General features: G+C 36.6%; 1 long non-coding RNA gene across 1 annotated transcript; it reads right to left on the reverse strand.

Moving 5' to 3' along the window:
- Positions 1-742: 742 nt before the first annotated feature.
- On the reverse strand, positions 743-2,074 carry LOC131688786 (uncharacterized). Its single transcript, XR_009305303.1, has 2 exons — positions 1,765-2,074; positions 743-1,703 (listed from the first exon to the last, which is right to left on the reverse strand). It is a non-coding gene; the product is annotated as an uncharacterized LOC131688786 (long non-coding RNA).
- Between the last annotated feature and the right edge of the window lie 5,856 nt (positions 2,075-7,930).

The raw sequence follows: 7,930 nt of genomic DNA on the forward strand, positions 1-7,930 counted from the left end.
CATTGAAAAACTGAAGAAATAGATTTCTGCCCGATATGTCGGATCGGAATGCTTCGTCGAAGTACGCAATGCTGCAGTGCGGGTACCACTTTTGTATAGTTTGTGCTCCGGAGATTATACGCATTGTGCGCATCAGGGACACAAGGTCAGCTGCGTGACCTGACTTCACTGACAGCGGGATGCCGAGTGAGTTATTTTTTTAAATCATCAAAAACATCGTGAAAATCCCTTCACACCTTTCTGCATATATTACTTGTTCCTAATCCGACAGCTCAGAGCATATCAACGTGCGGGGTAATTCTCAAAATTTTGTCTTACTGGGATCCAATTCTGATGATGTTGGCATGGGACCTACAAGAACTTGCAATCACATCCAATCAATCAAGTTTCAAAAATGTGTCAGAGTTCAAAGGCTATAACAACGAGAGCACCTGTATGTTACTTCAGTTGAATGCCGGTTCCAAAAGACTTAATTTCATCGAAGCCACTCACGTATTTCTGGTGGAACCCATGTTAAGCCCAAGCGAGGAACTACAGGTGTTCGGTCGAAGACACCACATTGGTCTGACTAGGTCAACTTTTATACGATCGAAGAATCGATTTATCAAACTATTCAGAATGATTAAAGTAGAACTCGCAGCACGTTACTAGTAAGTTATTTTTTTATGCTCATAAACTCATCATAACCGGCAGGCGGCATATGAACCGGGCTGACAATAAGGCTTATTGAAAAACTGCTCGACAAGTTTATAGTAGTTTATTACAGAAGAAATTTGAGGGTGCATTAACACTATAACCAAATACAAATATATTTTTCATTTGCTGTTACTATACTGCCGCTATACGCATAATTGTCCCATGTGTATAGGGAATCCCATGGCACAGGGGACAGTTATGCGTATAGAGGCAGTATACGTACTTGGTACTAGCGGCCTTTATCCATATTTCACCTTTCTTCCAGAACTGTTTACTGAAAAAAATCGATTGATAACACCGTAGACAGTCTTGGTAACAGATGATTATTTCAATCCACAATTCCATGAGATATGTATGAACAGCAGAATCTCCTTGATATCACAACTCAAGAGATTTGTAGTCGGAATAGTTAACGCATCGGCGATCTCAGTTCCCAAAATAACAGACCCGCATAGGTTTGTCCTCCAACCCGCTTTGGTCGTGTTACGATATAATCAATCAAACAAGATGTTATATTATTTATTTTCATCCCATGTGCAACCTAAACTTCCAATCAATCGGAAGTGACAATTCAATTTACCTCGCCTGATCCTTCTGTACAACATTTGACGTTCAGTTCAGTTTCGGTGTACTGCGCAGTTGATTCCAGGGTACACGACAAATTCGAGGGGAAAGGATGAAATCCTACTGACACTAAAAATTCTCCTTGTTCAAATCTCGAATCCATCTATTTATACCAAATCTTTGGTTGGAATCAGGCAATCTAATTCACTTTTTCTATGTTGTACCGGAATTTCTTTGAACGTTATAACTTAAATCGACTATCCAAAGGTTTTCTTGTATGGGCTGTTACTGTCTTTCAGTGTGCACATCGAAAGCACAAGTACCCGATGATAGCCGTAATAAGTCACATCACGTCCCTTTACTTAAATAATTGTACTGCTTCTTGCTGATCCTGTACCAGCAAATATATGATCATTGAAACGGGATCGAGTTGATGCCTTAGTCTGCAGTGGGTGGAAATCATTCGATGAGAAATTTAATATGTCGATAGAGTTTACTACTTACCCAGATATGTTGTAACTACACCTTGAGGAAATAATCTCACTTCAAAAGCAGAACAACTTTTCTTCAAAGATTGATGAATTTAATTAATATAATATAGTTTTCTCTAATTTGCATATCTGTTTCCCGGATCTGCACAATGAAACATTCCACGATAACGACATCGAAGGACAAAATAACAGTTCAGCTAGCTTGTTTACAAAGTGTTGACATTTACTAGCGATTCAAACTATGTTCTTAGTTCATATAAAGAAGCTCTCAGAACTGTCAAAAAACGAGGTTATCCATTTGCACGCAATGCTCTATTGATATAAACAAAACAAAGTACAGAGTTCATTTAGTTCAAAACAGCCAGGGATGCCAGGAAAATTTATACAATACTATACGGTCGAAGTTTAAAAAGTCTGCACATAATCGTCAAAGTCTGCAAGATATTTGAAACAGAAAAGTTATGTAATGATATTTAAAATCATCGAAAATTAGTTGATATTTTCTGTTATAGGCTTTATGCTGCGAAATATTAACATTCTGCAAACAATCTGCAACTTATATAAAAAATCTGCAGATTTACTGATATAACAGTTAAGCTAGCGTCCTCGTTGCTTCATTTTATATTCCCCACTGGGAATTCATTCAAATGGTGTATAAATGTGGGGAAATGAGGCAAGATAGCTTATGAGAATGTGGGGTCAAATGAGCACTTCGAAGTATTTTTGATTTTTTCAATAGTTAGAGGCACCAAATCACCGCGACTAAATGCAGTATCGATTTGGAATTGGAAAATGAAGCATTTCAGTATATAAAATTTTTTGACAAGAAAGGTCTATTATTGATCCAACGTTACATTGTGGAGCGCAATTTCGACCGAAAACAATAAACATCGATTTTTTTCTTATCTTATATTTCGATTATTTCTCCTTGTGGTAGTTCTATATCGAAGCAGTTAATTTGTTTGTGACAGTTCAAAACGAAAATCGAAAAGTTATGAATGTATAATGTCTATCAGCACTGAGAATTTGACAACTATTGATAGTACTGCAAGATTCTGATTAGAGTCTCATAAGGTAATCACCGAATAATAAAGCCCCAACCAATAAGGATTCATTGTAATAGTAAGATTACTACATTACATACTACATTATTATCCTATCTGTCATACATAAGCTGCGAGGTCCGTTGACATAAGTCATGTTTGAAACGGAATTTACTACCAAGTCTATAGCACTGCCTGGAGGTATTACAAATATTTAAGCGTATGCTGGTATCAGTGTCATTTTACCAACTATCGATAATCACAGCTGTAGTACAATTATGTATACCGCATATACTGCCGTTCTACGCATAATTGTCCCATTTATATAGGGAATCCCATATAATATGGGACAAATATGCTTATAACGGCAGTATACCAGTTACAATTATCGTTGTTGGTATCTACCTAGGATAGGATCCGCCAGCTGGCTTCTTCTTATTTTTTGCTAATCCCTGCTGAAAACGACATACCCCCACTCGACCAATGTTGCCAAAATATTTGTTTTGTTACAGTCGTGTCCAAAACTTAAATTGTTCTGATTAAAATATTCTATATTATGTATCAATTTCACGCTCCGGGAAAAATCAATGATTTAGTCTTTATATCCGCATTTAAATGATCATTACGGGTCTTCCATCGGAATACAGCAAAGCAAAATAATATATATTTCTCGACAAACATATGATTACGGCCTAAAAGCCAACTGTCAAAATCCACTTTGAATGGAAATTCTAGACAAACCGTTACTAGTCGAACACAGTTCACAACAGTTTATGAAAGATAAAACTTTTCTCTTTCATTTACTACCAACATCTGTGATTGGCGTGTAACGGTTTGTCCGGAATTTCCATTCAAAGTAGATTTTGACAGTTGGCTTTTAGGCCGTAATCATATGTTTGTCGAGATTTGTTGTTGGCCATTACGAAAAATATTTCCATGCTCTTAATTTTTGTAAGTTGTTTTCTGAGTCGAGCAACCTCATTCACAAGATCAATCTTCTCTGTTCGCATTTGGTTTAAATATTCTAAAACTACTTTTTTTGCAAGGCTTAATTTTTGTTTAGTTTGTATAGGTGTTTAGGTTTGTTCCAGTACTTCATGTGATTTTTTCGGAGAAAACAGCAGTAGAAAATAACACGCTCCTATTTCCACCGATAATTGATGCAGTTAAAAACTGTAAAATTCAACTGTATCGATAATACTAAAAGAAGAACAACTAGCGATTTCCAGGATAACTCTCACGATTTGCCCCAAAGTATTGCGAATCTTTTCTTAAATCCACATTGCGACTTTTCAGCTATGCGCCACAGGGCCGTGCGTTGAATTACGCGCCCATCAAGTTTGCATCAGTGCGAGTGAGAAAACATTTTGACGTTTGTTTTTGTTTCGACCGCACTCGTGTGTATCCCATATAGCAACAACTCGACGAAATGCTATATTATCCCGCGATAGACAATACTCCCAATTTACTCGGCGCTGGAACAAAGACAATTTTTACATGAAGTTGAAATAATGTTCATACTTAGGCTAAATAGTCAGTTACTCGGTTAGACTTCGAAAAGAGAGATAATATGTTTGAATTCGTCTGCCAGAAAATGCCTTTCACTTCATAATTACAGACGGACGTTATGGAAAGAAAGCGGAATCTCAAGAAAACCAAAAAAAACAAAACGGTAAACAAACGTTGTTTTACGTTTTATATCACAATACGACAACACTTCCAAGCAGCCCTTTAGTACTTTTAGTTTCCAAGCCGAACGTTTGCCAATGTCACTTTCGTCCAATCACGAGCTGGTTCAGAATTGGTTCAAAAACAGTAGACAGAGCTGGCGGATCCTATCCTAGGTATCTACAAAATAAAAGTTCAATTGAAACTGACACAGTACCTACGCAATGGATTTATTGTTCAGATCACACCGAAACATGATAGTGAATAGATCCAAAGTTAACGCGTGTTTCAAAGTTGAATACATTTGAATTTAATAGAATTGAAGAATAGCGTAAAGAACACTACCAGTGTTATTTAATAAGAGAAAGTAATATGGGTAACCTAACGCAATATCGTGGGTTGGGTTGGAGAAATTTACATCTTTCTTCCCCTGTATGAATGGTAAATCTATTCCTAGGATATGTATGTTGGTGTGGTAGTTTACTTATTCTCTGTAATAAATGTGCAGCTTTTGATTTAAAGGCGATATTTTGCAGAATCTCAACCTTTTAGAAGAAATCAAGAGTACTTATTCAAAAGGTCCTAAGTGACATTGAGCTCGAACTGAGAAAAACGAGGCTGAAGTTTCATGGACCTAAAACAAATCCCTATTAAAGAACAAATATGCGTTTTGATGGAACAATTATGCCAATATAGTCTAAGGACTATGCTCTTTAGGTAAATAATGCTAAAAATATGAAATGTTTAGTGCTAATGTAGTTTTTAAGCGCTTTAGAATGATGCGTCCTTTTGAAAATTATAGGACCTTTCACATAGGTCTTCTTTTCGGGCCCAAGAATCATACGACGCTGCACATACGGCTTTTTTCAGCAAAGGTAGCTCTTACGACGAATATTGAATTTCTTCAAAGTTTTCGACAAAATGAGCACCGGAATACGAATGTTCTTCATTACTATGGTAAATAGTTGCACTGGATTTAACAGAAGTCTTGCAGACAAAAAATGCGGGAAACTTTAGTTTATATTAACAAATCATTGGCTGGAAGTGGTTAAAACCAACGAATGGCATGTTACTTTAGAATAACTAAGCTTTCCAATTATCATTTAATTTATTAAACTTATTAAATTCAACTTCGAAAATAAGTCGCATGAACAGAAGAAAATAATTTCTTTTATTTTGATGCTTAGGACGTTTTTACTAGGTACCTATGTGCAGTGGGGAAAACATGGAATGAAATGAATCTTGCGTCGTTTTTGCATGGCGCCTATGAACAGTTGCAGAGGTTTTGAAATATTTCGCGCATAGGTCCTTTCATTTTAAAAGGTCTCAAGTGCAAAATTTCAAAATATGATCATGAAAACTTTGCGACTTTTTATATAATGCTTGTTATTTTGATAAATACTGTGTATAATGAATCCTGGTTTTCGGTATTCGTTAGCTATGTTGTAATCACATGCTGTGCTGCAAATAACTCAGTTTGTTTACATTTGTCACTAAGGTCCATTTGAATCAGCACTCTTGAAATAACCCTAATACATCTGGGCAAACATGTGAAAAGGGTCTAAGTGCAAATGAGAGTATCTGTGTTTACTTTTTCTTTTGATTCCTATGGCTATCATCACTAAAACTTGTACACAAAATCTTGGATGGGGATTCGCATTCAGATGACAGCACATGCTCGATAAAACGCTTAAGAACCTACCTGCACAACTCTTATAGTATTCTACGGATATGCCATAGATGAGAAACGAACATAAACGCCCCTGGAAATAAACATAAACATCCGGACGAGAATCCTGGTTCTTTGGCGCACGATGAAGAGAGAAATGGTTGAACTTCATCTCGGATCTTCAGATTCGAACACTTAGAGACACTTTTTATCTCGATACTACCGATAAAAAAATAATTATGAACGAACCGAAACAAAACTTCAACATAAAATCCCTCAACGTCATTTGTTTATGCTTTTCTTATTCATATCCCCCTGTTTAAATGGCTTCATCGAAGAAAAATGCCAACCTCACTCAACATAGAAAAAAATGTGCCCACCTGTATCCGTCTTGAACTAGATGAGCCAACCCAGCCTCCTGGCAACCCTATACCATCATATGGAGTTTGACAGCGACCTACATATATGGGGCGTTATAGCTATAAAGCCCCAAACAAAGAATTATGTTCGGCACTACACACGATATTCAAGCATTCCACACGACGTTTTGCATCTTGTGGGATGGTTTAACACCGTATTATTCAGAAAAACAACATTTAGTAACTAATTACAGCTTTTAATCATTCGATTCAAAGTTAATGTTTTGATTTTCATGGCAGTGATGCTGGCTGTACAGAGACGTCGTCCTTGACAGAGGGCTGAGCCAACCCTCTAGGCAGGGATACCAGGTAATATTTCTTGAAACCTGTGCTCAGTCTATGTAAAAATATGTGCATATGTTAAGGAAAACGTAAATTAAATTTTGTCTACTTTTTCAAATGGACGTAAGTAACATTGAGAGCCTCTCTTTGTTTACTTTCTCTTTCGTTTATTACGACGTCATTACAACACTTTGTACTAATTTTCCAGTACATATCGAAAGCCGACGGTTTTTACTACAATATTATGCAAAGAGTAGAGTAGTAAATGTTGAAATGGCCGAGTAATTACAGAGAAGAGAAAGACCTCAAAGAGAATCTCTCATTGTTACTTACGTCCATTTGAAAAAGTACTCGAGAATTTTTTAGTTTTTGCTCGAGACAAAAAAAAGGAGGGCGATGTCAACAATTTAGAAATCTCTGCTAGTCTGTGCATTAAAACAGAAAAGTGGATATCTGTGCAGTTTCAATAATTTGTGAAGAATATTGAAAATCTTTAAAACACAGAATAATCTGTGTACCTGGCATCCCTGGTGTACATTGCATTTTATTTTCTGCTGTTCCTCCAAAAGAGATTATAACCAGGGATGTGACATGCTGATAGAGAAAAAGCGGGTATCAAATTAATCCAGCTCAGAAACGTCACTTTGAACCAGTGTGAGCCAGGAGAAAGTACGTGAGCAATATGTAAACCATAATGAAAGCGTATGTGAGCAGAGTTGGAAACGAAGAATACAAAATGGAAAAGAAAACATCTATCCGCATGTCCCGTCCCAGATTATAACTACTAGAGATCGCATGCCGCTGTAAACACTGATAATTTATTATCTCGCTCTTACATATGCTAGGCCCATTAGTTTGACACCAATATGGCATCAGCAAAGTGCCAACTGTGCAACAATATTGCTATTGCTCATCAACTGTATTTTCGATATATCCTCTCTAGTGCAACGAAAAATATTTACACAAGCTCAATTACGTGAATCATTTTGCATTTTCGAGTTGCATGATTGAGTATTTTGTGAAATATTTCTTAAAAGAAATTCGTCAAGCATTCGTTAAAACAACAAGTCACTCGATGTTTACACAAAACTCCTGGTT

Source organism: Topomyia yanbarensis, chromosome 3 (genome assembly GCF_030247195.1).
Source record: "Topomyia yanbarensis strain Yona2022 chromosome 3, ASM3024719v1, whole genome shotgun sequence".
Taxonomy (NCBI): Eukaryota; Metazoa; Arthropoda; class Insecta; order Diptera; family Culicidae; genus Topomyia; species Topomyia yanbarensis.